This window comes from Sturnira hondurensis, unplaced genomic scaffold (genome assembly GCF_014824575.4).
Source record: "Sturnira hondurensis isolate 20B ecotype Veracruz unplaced genomic scaffold, ASM1482457v3 Scaffold0009178, whole genome shotgun sequence".
Lineage (NCBI taxonomy): Eukaryota > Metazoa > Chordata > Mammalia > Chiroptera > Phyllostomidae > Sturnira > Sturnira hondurensis.
The window spans coordinates 2,526,342-2,539,525 of NW_028081809.1; the positions used below are offsets into that span (position 1 = coordinate 2,526,342).

The 13,184-nt window shown below is 40.8% G+C and overlaps 1 protein-coding gene across 3 annotated transcripts in view; it reads left to right on the top strand.

Moving 5' to 3' along the window:
• The first annotated feature begins 2,539 nt into the window (after positions 1 to 2,539).
• REV1 (REV1 DNA directed polymerase) overlaps positions 2,540 to 13,184 on the top strand; it is a 113,001-nt gene continuing 102,356 nt past the window's right edge. For all 3 annotated transcript variants that reach the window (XM_037056783.1, XM_037056781.1, XM_037056782.1), the window contains exon 1: positions 2,540 to 2,739. The gene's annotated coding sequence lies outside the window, so the exon portion shown is untranslated. The remainder of the gene's footprint in view (positions 2,740 to 13,184) is intronic.

A 13,184-nucleotide genomic window follows, 5' to 3' on the forward strand; every position in this document is an offset into this window, starting at 1 on the left:
GTGGTGGGTTTTTTTTTTAACTCTCTAAAATCAGGTAATATGTTTAGATGAATTAAGGCTTAACATGCTGAATGTCTTACAATATCAGCATGATCACCCTTTCCTGTAAGTAAATCACATGAGTTACTGTGTGTGTGTGTATCATGCAAGAGACTCAAGGACAAACCTCTGTTCTTTAATAGTTTCATGTTCTTATTTCTATTTTTGGTATTTAAGGGACTATATCTGGATGGATGTTTCCAAGAAAAGTTTACTGCCAACATAGAGGTTAATGGATAGCAGAGCCATATCCTTAGCCAGGGCTGTCCCTACAAGGGTCACCTAAGTTTGTAGGCCCCTGAAGACGTCAGTAATTTCAAACATAAATTTTAATGAAGTTAGGAAAAATTGAATGAAGTGGAGTGCCCCAAAGAACTCCCTAAAATGGGAGTCCAGAGTCGTCATCTCAGTTGTCCTACCCAGAGATCAGGCCAACTCATCTTAGACTGGGAAAAATTGTCCTCATGAGAAGAAATGGAAGTTGATGAATGAATGAATGTTGGTGAGTAGACAAAACTGAAATAAAAAACTCTTCAGGCATGTATATGGTGTGTATATATGGGATAGTTAATGATATTCTAAAATGGGCAAAAATAAAACTTTGGCTGAATTGTACCCAAAATTCTAGGATTTATATATATTTATTTATGTATTTTTCATCATTCTTTCTATCCAGTTTTATCTACACAACAATGTGAATTGGAGGCTGCCTGCTAGTTTGCACTCAAGTGCAGTTAATATCATCTTACTGTACTCTATAAAGGTGTTGCCAAGGTCAGTTAGCTCAATGTTGTATTTCTTTCTTGAGAAAATACATAAAAAATAATATCTTTGACTGGACTGGGAGAGAGCAAGGAATAAAATTTAACCTGAAATATTACAATGGTACATTTCCTGTAGATTTCACAGGTTATTTTTCATTTAAAAATCAAGTTTCACCATGTCTTGTTAATGGAAATACTGCCATTTAGAGACACATTTTTTAAAAAAACACAACTAATAAGGGTTTGCCGCTGTTTTTCTGTGGCACCTCGGCAGATGATACCCTGATGCCGATACTCTGATGCCGATACCCTCCGCAGCTCGTTGAGCCTCTTGAAATCAATGCCAATTTGTATTAAATTATGACGTCTCAGAGAAGCATGCAACCAGAACTTGTTAGGTTAGAGACAAGAATACTGAAACTGAAATGTGTTTATAAAAGTCTATAGAGTAAAAAAAGAAGGAAAAAGAAAAGATGGTAAAGTTCTTAACTAGCTTTGAAAAAACAGAAATTTTAAAAGTCTATTAAACGCTAAAAACGAAAGGGCTCAAAAAAAGAAACAGGTCTTTTGAATATTCTCTGAATTACTAGTAAACTAATCCCAACTCTGCAACATCAGCTTTCACAACTATAAGAGCTTGGGAAACAACCTCTTGGAAACTCTTCAGGTGTCTTAGGTAAAGGAATAAGGAGAAAAAGTGCCTTTGCATAGTCCACGTCACGTTTGTGCATTACAACAATGAAGACTATTATAATAGCAATGTAGGCTCTCCTGGCCAACTGACTTTGCCAAGAAAGGGAAAAACGGTCCTTATGGAACAACTGTCTTGCTAGAAGGCCCTCAATTAAAATTGTATTTAGTCATTCATAACGCACAATGTGCGTATTTTTTTACGATAGTAGAAAATTGCTTTCGCGTGTAATCCAAGTTCTCCCTATGAGATGGGATTCCAGCCATAGATTCAGATATCCAGTTCGGGCACTACGAAGACTGGGAAAGGTTTCTGGGCCCCGGCTGGAATTGACAACCAATACCTTACACTCCATGGCGCTGTGTTCATTCCCGCCAGCCTCTGTGGGCCGGCCGCAACTCTCGGTTGCTAGGACATTAGAAAGTGTCAGTTTTTGTGTGTCCTTTTCTCCACTAGATGTCACTGTATATCAATCGCTCATGGAGAGGGACTCCAGCGTCTAACTTCACAAACAGCGCCAGGGTTCTAACCCTGGTCAGTCACCGCAATTGTGTTTTCTCAAACCGGAACACCCAGAGTCGGGCGGTGGCGGCAGAGACTTGCTGAACAGGAGCAGCTTCAGTCTGAAAGGGCTCTGCCAGCTGCAGGCGCTCAGCGCAAGGGACACTGAGGGGACGGCGTGATGCCGAAGGCCGCCAGTACCACTCTACTCCCGCCCCCCAAGAGTGAGACGGTCTCGTGCGCCGGCGGCTCCCTCTAAACAACCAGTGCCGGGAAAAGGGGCGGGGCCTGGGAGGGTCCGGGAGGCTGGAAAGCAGATCCCTGGTACTTAACTACAAATCCGGGGTCGCTCCAGGCAAGGTGCGAGGGTGCGCATGCGCCACGCCGGATACGGGCGGGAGGGGCGGGAATATTGGCCCGCCGACTGCGCCGGCGCAGAGGAGGCCACTACCCGCAGGGGGTGGGGCGGGGGAGGAGCCAGAGATAAGGCCGTAGGAGGGGCGGTGGGGCGGGTTTGTGGCGCGCGCGCCCGCCGAGGGGGTGGGGCGGGGTCCTTTGCGCAGGGCAGCCTCTAAGAGCGTGGGGCGAGCGTGGACTGTGGCGCGGAGTGGTGCGCCGGTGTGACTCCTTCTAGGCTCTCCTCCCGGCCCCGGCGTGGGCACTGTGCGGCAGTGGGGGCGCCGGGGCCCGCGAGGCCGGACACCGCGGCTGTGCCGGGCATGGTGGTCTGGGGCAACGCGGAAGGTGAGCGACCCCTGGCCGGGTTCGGGGTGGGGGAAGGGCGGGACGGGACTCGCGCAGCCCGCGGCTGCGTCCGGTAGCGGCAGAACGCGGACGGCAGAGGCTGGGCGAGGAAGATACATCGGCCGAGCACCGCGGCGGTTCTCTCGCGGCCTGGCGGCCCGGGGCGCCTCTAGCGCGGCGGTCGCCGGGTTATGTAACGGTGACCTCCCTTCCCCCTCCGCCGTGGCGCAGCCAGCCCGGCCCCTCACACGACAGCTTGCGGAGGCGCCGCGCGAAGACTGGCGCCGCGGCCCTGCCATCCGCGCCCTCGTGCCGCCCCCAGTCCCTCGGTTCTCGTCGCGGACGCCTCTCGGCCCTTCTCCGGCCGCACGGCAAACTCCCTCTCCTGCGCCGGCGCCTCGCCGGCCATTCAGCGTCGCGCCATTCATTCGTGCACGCGTTTGATCGCCTGTTCACGGAGCGGCGCAGGGTGTCTGCGGTGGCCGAGCGCGGGTTTTTCCGCAGCCTCTCGCCGCCGTGCCGCCCCCTCCCCCCCCCCCGCCCCTGTTATTCCTTCATCAAACATTTCTCCCATTGGGCCCCGGAATTGGAGTCAGAATATCTGAAGACAGCTTTTAATGCACTTATTTTTCCCTCGCCCCTGTTGCCTTAATATGCAGAGCACCTTTTCCCACCTCCATAAGGTGTCCCTTTCACACTTCCACTCACTGTTAAGTCAGCCCTGTGTACGCGGAACGGGGCATTTCCTTCTTTAGTAAACTCTTACTACCTAAACCCAGTTTGTAAATACCTTAATACCACTCCTTAATTGATTCTCCCTTATTTAAAAAAAAATGCAGATGGTGTAAGTTTACTCCTTCTGTCTTCCAGTTTTTCTCTGGTCACTTATACAATAGAAATGGTTATCGTTTAGGTGAAAATAATGTGGAGCAGTACATACTGTAAAAAGGCTTTGTAGCTAACTCTTAAGGACTTCGTGTAACAGTGCTTAATTGTGGTGTCTGTCTGATCTCTCTGGTCTCTCCAAGTATCGGAGAAATAGCCATTTCCTCTATAGGTACGGTAGGAGGTACCATAACCTTGCTTTCTCCTGTGGTGTTCACAGTAACCAACCCGTCCTGTGGCTGTACCTACTGCCTGTTTTCCAAACTTGCAGTCCCTGCCTGCCCACATAATCGCTGCAAATACAGCTAGAATGTCCTTCCCTCCTGTGTTGGCCTCGTCAAGCTCACTCAAAGTTTCTTTCGGTAATCCTCCATCTATGAGGATCTCCTCTTTTCAATTCTTAGGCTATTTATTTGCCACATTTGATTATTTTTTCATCCACATTCAGTTTTTCTCTGACAGTCTTGTAGTCTCAAGGGCAGAGCCTGTTTTTTGTCATAAAACCTTTCACCTATTTTATGATAAACCATATTTAAGATATTTTCCCTTTAAAAAGGTGGGAATCATTCTCCTCAGAATTAATTTCTGTTCAGTCCCAAGTAGAAAAGTTTTCAGAATAATGTGTTTGAATATGTAAGACCACTCCATTTTCTTATCTCCAGTTTCAAAACTCAAGTTGGAGTTGAACATGACAGAAAGAAACCCTGCCCTCACTTGGAACAACCTGGTCATTAGTAATGTTAGGAAGGCTACATGTAATACATACATATCTGATAGTCCTTTCTGTGATAGCTACTGTAGTAGAAAGAGAAGGACTTTTGAGTTACGCGTAGACTTAAATTGTGGTTCTGTCCATTAGTTGTGTGACCTTGGACAATTGAAGTTACTAATATCTGATTTTTTTCCTCAGTAGAATGAATCAAACCTCCTTACCACAGGCTCTCAGGGCATTATATGGTGTGGCAGCTGCTAGTTCTTACCTCTTAGCAACAGTGACTCTTCACTTGCCTCAGTTTGAAGGGCCTTTTGCTGTTTTTGAATAAACCGAACTGTTCCTACCTTAGGGTGTTAAACTTGCTGTCCTTTTGCCTCCGCCAGCCCTTTTTCTACTGGTTATCTTACCTTTACATATATTTGCTGCTCGGATGTCATCACCTCAGGTCTCCTGATCTTTAAAATAGAAGAAGTCAGTTCTTTCACTTCTGCTTCTTTCATTTTGCTTTCTTTTTTCTCCATATCATTTATTACTAGGCAAAGATACAGTATCTGCTTGTTTATGTATTCCCCCCATTAACTTCTTTGCTCCATGACCTCCCCCCATTAGAGAGTACAGGCACAATTACAAAGAAACAGAGAGAAGATGTTACTTGGCCAGATCATACAAAGTAAAAAAGAAGCCAAGATTTCAGTCTACTTCCATTTGATACCATTTTCTCAAGGTTATGACCAAATTTGTTGTGAGGCACATAAAAATCTGGTTTCTGTTGGAAACTTGCCAGGGCGTTTTATCACATCATCAGTGTTGCTCCTCTTAACTATAGTGGCAGTTTCATCACCATTTGTAGCTAAGGTTTTTTTGGGTTTTTTTTAACTACTACTATACTTGGATGCCTGTATATTCTGTTAATAGGCTGATGATATGCAAAATCATTTTTTAATTCTTATTAAAGTCATTAAAAATAAAGCATTGTTTGTCATGGTAGGTCAGCTTTGTAAATAAATAGTTTGAAAAAGTTTTGTATATAGCGACACAGTGCACTAGATTTAAGAAAACATGAATGTCTTTAAATTTGCTTAAGGCTGAAATAAATTTCAAGTAGCAAATAAATACTTATTAAAAATTAATGAGTACAAATAAATGACATGTTTCTTCTGATGTGAGCAAATTTCTGTTATCTTCTGTTTTTAATAAGTAAGGACTGACATGTGGTAGAACATTTTTGCACTATGGTAAGCTTTAATGATTTTTGACATCTATTTGCAAAACTTAAAATTGGAAGGGTATGTAAATTATGAATTGTTGACTTCTCAACACTCAAGTAGAATCAGAATGTTGATGCTAGATTGAACCTTACAGATTCTGTAGACCATGCCCTTATAGTTTCCTGGAGGAAAATGAGACCCAGAGAGTCATTTGAGTGATAAGGAGGAGAAATAGGACTAGAACCTAAGAGGGTTTTTCTGTTTATTTTTGTTTTTTACTAAGACTGTTTTTTTCCTACTCGGATAATTAACTGCCCCTGCTGCTACTTAGGGAAAGACCAGTGTGTATGCTTAGTATCTTCTTTTCAAGAGGGTAGAGAATGAGCAATGTATTCTTGTAAACTTGTGGTTTAAAATTTTGAGTTTTTTAATCATTGGCCTTAAAGTAATAGAAGAGTTTATGTCTTTGGTAATTTAACTAGATACTATGCTTTCTCATATTGGCAGGTAGATGCTTTATGAACATAGGATGGTTTGAAAAATCTTATAAAGACCAGTCTGCTCTCTTGACTTTATCCTTGAATTAAAAGATTAGATAGGGATGGGCAAAAAAGTTGGTTTTGATGTGAATACTTTTTATTTGAACCCAATACCTGAGCAACCGAAATGTTGCTTATTTGCTCCAGTCATTTCTGATCATAACCAAAGCTAAAATGAGCTTTTTTTGAGGTTTAGTTAGAAAATTGCTGAATCTTACCTTTCCTAAACCTTCATCATTTCTACACTTGAGATTAATAAGAATGGACTTAATATATTTTTACATTTAGGCACTAGTCTGAATTATGTAATTGAAATTATGATTTGGATACCTTGTTCTTTTGCTTCTATTTTTGTTTTGTGATTTCACTGATATTCTTATTTTTTTTCCTTTTTGTTGAATTTATTGGGGTGACGCTGGTTAACAAAATTATTTCGGTTTCAGGTGCAGAATTCTATGATACCACCTCAAGTCAAGTCTCTGTCCATCACCATTTATCCCCTCTCTACCCACGTTACTGCATCACCACACTTTTGTCCCTGTCCATGAATTTTTCTTTTTTTTCTTTTTTGCTCAATCTACCATCCTGCACCCCAACAGCAGTCAGCCTGCTCGCTCAGTGTCACTATTTTGCTTGTTTGTACTTTTTTAAAAAAGATTTTTATTTTTTTTATTTTTAGAGAGTGGGGAAGAGAGAGAAATATTGATGTGTGAGAAAAATATGGATTGCTGCTTCTTGCATGCCCTAGAAGCAGACCTAGAAGGTCTGTGACGTAGGCATGTGCCCTAACCTGGAATTTAACTGGCCACCCTTTTACTTAGTGGGATGATGCCCAACACACTGAGCCACACCAGTCAGGGCACTTGTTAGTTCATTTAGTTCATCAGATTTCACATATGAGTGAGATCCTATGATAATAGTCTGACTGTCTTACTTCACTTAGCATAATGCTCTCCAGGTCTATCCATGCTGTTACAAAGGGTAAGATTTTCTTTTTTATGGCCAAGTAGTATTCCATTGTATAAATTGCCACAGCTTTTTAACCACTCATCTACTGGTGGACACTCCAGCTATTTTCAAATCTTGGCTATTGTAAACTAACACTGCAATGAACATTGGGGTGCTTATATTCTTTCAAATTAGTATTTTGAGTTTCTGTGGATAAGTTCCTGAAAATGAAATCACTGGGTCATGAAGCAGTTCTATTTTTTTAATCCTTACCTGAGGAAATGTTTGTTTATTTTAATTTAACCCATTTTATTTTTCTTTTTAAAAATTACTTTATTATTGTTACATTGCAGTTATCTGCATTTTCCCCTCACCACTCCCCCCACCCCAGCCAAACCCACCTCCCTCCCTTGTTTCCACCTACCCCCTTGGTTTTGTCCATGTGTTCTTTTTTTTTAAATTTAAATTATTTTGTTGTTGTTTAATTACAGTTGTCTGTATTTTCTCCCCACCCCTCGCCTTTAACTGGAACATAATCAACAAAAGAAAAAAACAAACAAAATATACGCAGAGTCATTGAAATTAAGAACACTCTAAAATAGCCAGAGGGGAGTGGGGAGGGGACAGTGGGGAGAAGGGTTTTCAGAAACTACTATAAAGGACACATGGACAAAACCAAGGGGGAGGGTGGAAGCAAGGAAGGTTGGTATATTTATTTATTTTAATCTTCACCTGATGATACGTGTATTAATGTTAGAGAGGAAGGGGGAGGGAGAGGCAGACCTGTGTGAGGCAGAAACATCAATCAGTTGCCTCCAGTACACACCATGACTGGGTATCACACTTGCAACCTAGGTATATGCCCTAACAGGGAATCTAACTTGCAACCTTTTGATGCTGGACAGCTCGCCAGCAGAGCCACCCAGCAGGGCTAGGCAGTTCCATTTTTAATTTTTTGAGATTAAATCCATACATTTTTCCACAGTGGCTGCACCGATCTGCATTTTACCAATAGTGCATGAGGGTTCCCTTTTAATCCACATCCTTGCCAACACTTAACTGTTTTTTGTTGATTTATTGATGATAGCCATTCTGACAGGTGTGAAGTGGTATCTTATTGTGAGTTTTTTTGAAAACTGTGTTTTATTGCTTATCCATGTGGTTTTAATTTGCATTTCTCTGATGATTACTGACATTGAGCATCTATTCATATGCCCGCTGGCCACCTGCATGTCCTCTTTGGAGAAGTGTATATTCAGGTCCTTTGCTTATTTGTTAAATTGGATTTTTTTTTCTGGTGTTGAGTTTCGTAAGTACTTTATAAATTTTGAAAATCCCTTCTTAGATGCATCATTGGCCAATATGTTCTCCCATTCAATGGGTTGTCTTTTCATTTTGTTGATGAAAACTTTTAGTTTGATGTAGTCCCATTTGTTTGTTATTTTCTTTTTCTCTCCCCTGAGGAGATATATTGGAAAAAATACTGCTATGAGAAGTGTCTGAGATTTTACTTCCAGTATTTTATTTTAGGACTTGTGTAGTTTTGAGTATTAACATTTACCTCTTTAATCCATTTTCAGTTTATTTATTGTGTATGGTGGAAGAATGTGGTCTAGTGCAAAATTTATTTTGCATACATTTGTGCAATATTCCGAACACCATTTGTTCAATAGACCATCTTTACCACTGTGCATTTTTGCTTTCAAATATTAATTGTGACTATAAAAGTGTGGTTCTTTTTCTGGGCCCTCTGTCTTTTTATGCCAGTACCATTGCAGTTTTCCTTTTTTTTTTAATTGATTTGACAGGGAGGAAAACATTGATTTTTGTTGTTGTTCCACTTATTTATACATTCATTTGTTGCTTGTTATATACCCTGACTGGAGATTGAACCTGCAACCTTGGCCAATTGGGAGGACACTAACCAACTGAGCTACCTGGCCAGGACTTGCATGCTGTTTTGATTACTGTATAGTTTGATAACCAGGTAGCCTGATGACTGCACCTTTGTTCTGCCTCAAGATCAGTTGCTATTTGGGGTCTTTTGTGGCTCAATATAAGTTTTTGGAATATTTGTTTTAGTTTTGTACAATATGCAATTGATATCTTGAAAGGAATTGTGTTGAGTCTATAGGTTGCTTTAGGTAGTATGGACATTGTAATGATGTTCTTTCTATCCATGAATGTGGTATATGCTTCTACTTATTTGTATCTTCTTCAGTTTCTTCAGTGTCTTATAATTTTTTGAGTATAGGTCTTTTAAATCCTTTGTATATAAATCCTAGGTATGTTATTCTTTTTGAGCATTTGTGAATGGAACTGTTTTCTTAATTTCCATTTTTGGTAGTTCATTATTGGTATATAAAAATGCTTATATCTGATTTCTGGATATTTATTTTGCATCTGCTACTTGACTGAATTCATTTATCAGGTGGTAGTTTTTGATGGAATCTTTAGAGTTCTCTGTGTATATACAGTATAATATCATCTGTAAATAATTACAGTTTTATTCTTGCTTTTCGTTTTGGATGCCTTCTAATACTCTTGTCTGATTGCTGTGGCTAGGACTTCCAGTACTGTAATGAAAGTGGGCATCCCTATCTTGTTCCCATTCTTAAGGGAAACACTTGTAGTTTTTGCCCATCAAGTAATGCTGTTGGCTGTGGGTTTGTCATATATGGCTTTTATTACGTTGAGGTATGTTTCCTATTCCTACTTTGCTGAGAGTTTTTATCATAATGGGTGCTGGTTTCCTTGTTCTTTTAAATGCTTTTCATCAAAATTCTGAATTTTATCTATTAAAAAGTTGTAGTTCTTGATTACTTACTGACTCTTTATTTTAAGCCTTTAAAAAATTGAAATGAGAAAATTCTGAATTTTAACAATATTTTTGAAAGTGTAACAAAAAAATATTTTATTTTTTGTAATGCTATATGTCTTAAAATGTGGTTTTGTCTCACCTATAAGTGGAACCTAATCAACAAAACAAACAAGCCAAATATAACCAGAGACATTGAAATTAAGAATAAACCTGACAGTAACCAGAGGTGGGGGAGGGGAGGGGATAATGGGGGAAAGTGGTGGAAGACTTGTCAAGGAACATGTACAAAGGACACATGGACAAAGCCAAAGGGTGGGATGGAGGGTGGGAGGTGGGGATGGCTGAGGTGGTGGGGAGTGTTGAGGGGGAAAGGGGAGACAACTGTACTTGAACGACAAGAGAAAAGAAAAAAAAACCTACACAAATTTTTAAAAAGTGGTTTCATTTGACTTTTTCTCATTTATTCCCATAAGAATCCTTAGAAGAGAGGTAAGACAGTATATATCCTGTTTCATAGTTGCCCTGTCATTCTGGTACCAACTACCCAGCGTTAGAGGAGACATTACAGGTTAAGGGTACAGTCCATAAGACTTTCTCACTTCAGATACCAGCTGCTGCACCAGGGCTTCCAGGCCACCTGTACTTCTGATCAACTGGCTACAAATTTGGAAGTTCTCTTTACCCCTTCAGGTTTCATAATTTGCTAGAATGACTCACAGAACTCAGGAAGGTGTAGTTATTGTTTTATTGTAAAGGATTCAAATCAGGACCTGCCAAATCAAGAGATACCTGGAGATAACCCTGGGAGGGTCTCATAGGTGAAGTTTCCATGTCCTCAGGAGGTCATCCTCCTGCCACATCAATGCATGATTACAAACCAGGAAAGGTCATTCAAGTCTTAGTGTCTAGAGTTTTTATTGGAATTTTATTACATAGACATCATTGAAATCATTGGCCACACAGTTGAATTCAGCCTCCAGCTCCCATCCTCTTCCAGAAGTCTGCTATATGGCTCAGAGCCCCAATCCTTATCACACGGTTGGCCTTTCTAGCATGGTCCTCCCTATCCTGAAATTGGGTGTGCACTGGGAGTCACTTATTAATAGATATGGTCTCAGGGACCCACTGTAATTAACAGAAACACTCTTATCAGTTACGAAATTCCACATGTTTAGAATCTCCCTCTCACCTAGGAAATGGACAATGGCCAGCCAAATTATTTGTTATATAACATTAACTGAAGTAAACATAGACATTTGGCCAGTTTTTGACGTTAAAACTAGAATGTATCTCTAAAATAGCTCAGAGATCTCCATTATACTTAACATTGGAACCAGTTACATTTAAATATATGAGGGGGGAATCCAAACAACCTGGAATTTATTTATAAAACATTGTGTATTATATGTTTTAACTTTAGTCACCTTCAAAGTACTCTCCACTTCATGCAATATACCTACTGAGATGTTTGTTCCACTGCTCAAAGCCGTTTTTGAACTCATTGATTTTGATGCCTTTTAGTACATCTGTTGTTTTGGTTTCACCTCTTCCACATTGGCAAAACATTTCCCTTTGAGGACTTCTTTCATCTGGGGAAACAAAAAGAAAAGTTATTCAGAGTGAGATCAGGTGAATAGGGAGACGGGGGTAGGGGAATGGAATGGGTCATGTTGGTTTTTGGTCAAAAACTGCTGAACACTTAGCGTGGTACCAGCAGGTGCACTCATAAATTACCCATCATGAAATGGGCAAACCCGTTGAAAGAATCTTCAAAGGAGGAATTCACTGAAGCCAAATGCAGCCTCTCACAACAGTGCCACTGGGTACACGGATACAGATGGTTTCCTAGAACACTCACCTAGTGGGAGAAACCTGTACTAAAGGGGCCTGCCCTCAGCCGATAATTCCAGTGTTTTTTTGGGGGGGCCCCTCCTCATGTATATGGAAAGATTGACTTCTGTTGAAGTTTTCTTTTTAATTGATTCAAGAATATTTAAAACGTGGGTTGATGTTTGTGTAAGTCAGGTGTTTTATTTATATAAATTGTGTTATAATCAGGGTTGTAAACTACATGCTTTTAAGTATTTTAAAAAGCTCAGTAATTGGCCCTGGCTGGTGTGGCTCAGTGGATTGAGCTCGGGCCTGAGAACCAGATGATCGCGGTTCTATTCCCAGTCAGGGCACATGCCTGGGTTGCAGGCCAGTTCCCAGCAGGGGAAGCAGGAGAAGCAGTCATACTTTGATGTTTCTCTTCCTCTCCCCTTCCCTGCCCCTCTAGAGATAAATAAATAAAATTTTTTTTTAAAAAAAGCTCAGTAATTCAAGCTGTGAAAAGTTTGATTTTTAGTACTTTTTGAATTTTTAATTTTAGGCTTATATTATTACTCATTACTGTTACTGTTAATTGAAAGGAACCCATGAAGTGAGGTTTTTGTTGGTGAGGTGGAGGTATTGACAAAGTACTTGTTTTTAGAATTGTAAAATGTTTTGCTAACTTATTTGCCCAATTAATTGTCCTTTTGAGTTTTCTCCTCTGAGTTGAAGTTACTATTTGTTTACAATGTTGTAGGAACAGGTTAATGTTATCACAAGTTGTTTATGCCCAATGGAAAATTTCTAATTGTCACTGGAAAGTTATATTACATTCACTTCAAATTCACTGCATGTTTTTCAGAAATACAATCTGTTAGTTTTAAGGCATGGGGTGTCAAACTCATTTTCACTAGGGGCCCCATCAGCCTCACAGTTGCCTTCAAAGGGACTAATGTAATTTTAAGACTGTGTAAATGTAACTACTACTTAACTAGGGGCAAGGAGCTCTGCACTGCTGCCTGGTAGAAACAAGGTACTAGGCCAGATAAAACAATTTGGAGGACTAGATTCAGCCTGTGGGCCTTGTGTTTGCCACCGGTGTTTTAAGGTATAGAATGCCAAGTAAACTGTACATAAGACTTCTAGTTCTTGTGTCTTTCTAACAGTGTAGCATCTCTTTAGCATGTCATACTATCTTATAAAGTGGTGGGGTTTTGTTTTTATGAATAATAGGTGGGTATTGGCATGAAGCAGGGGAAAAGAGGTCAAAAAGGAAAAGAGGGGCAGTTTCTTAAATGCTCTACTCTTTATTTTCACTTGCAGTTATGTAACTGAAACTCGGGTTTGGCTGCCTATCACCACACAAAAGCCAAACTTGTGAGACAGGTGCTAGTGCAAAAAAAAGGGAGGTTATTCAGTTGTCAGAACTTGGAGAATAGTGGACTCCTGTCTCAAAGACCATCCCTATCCACTTCCTGTTTAAGCCAGTGGTTTTAACAGGGATAGGGAAGAGAGGG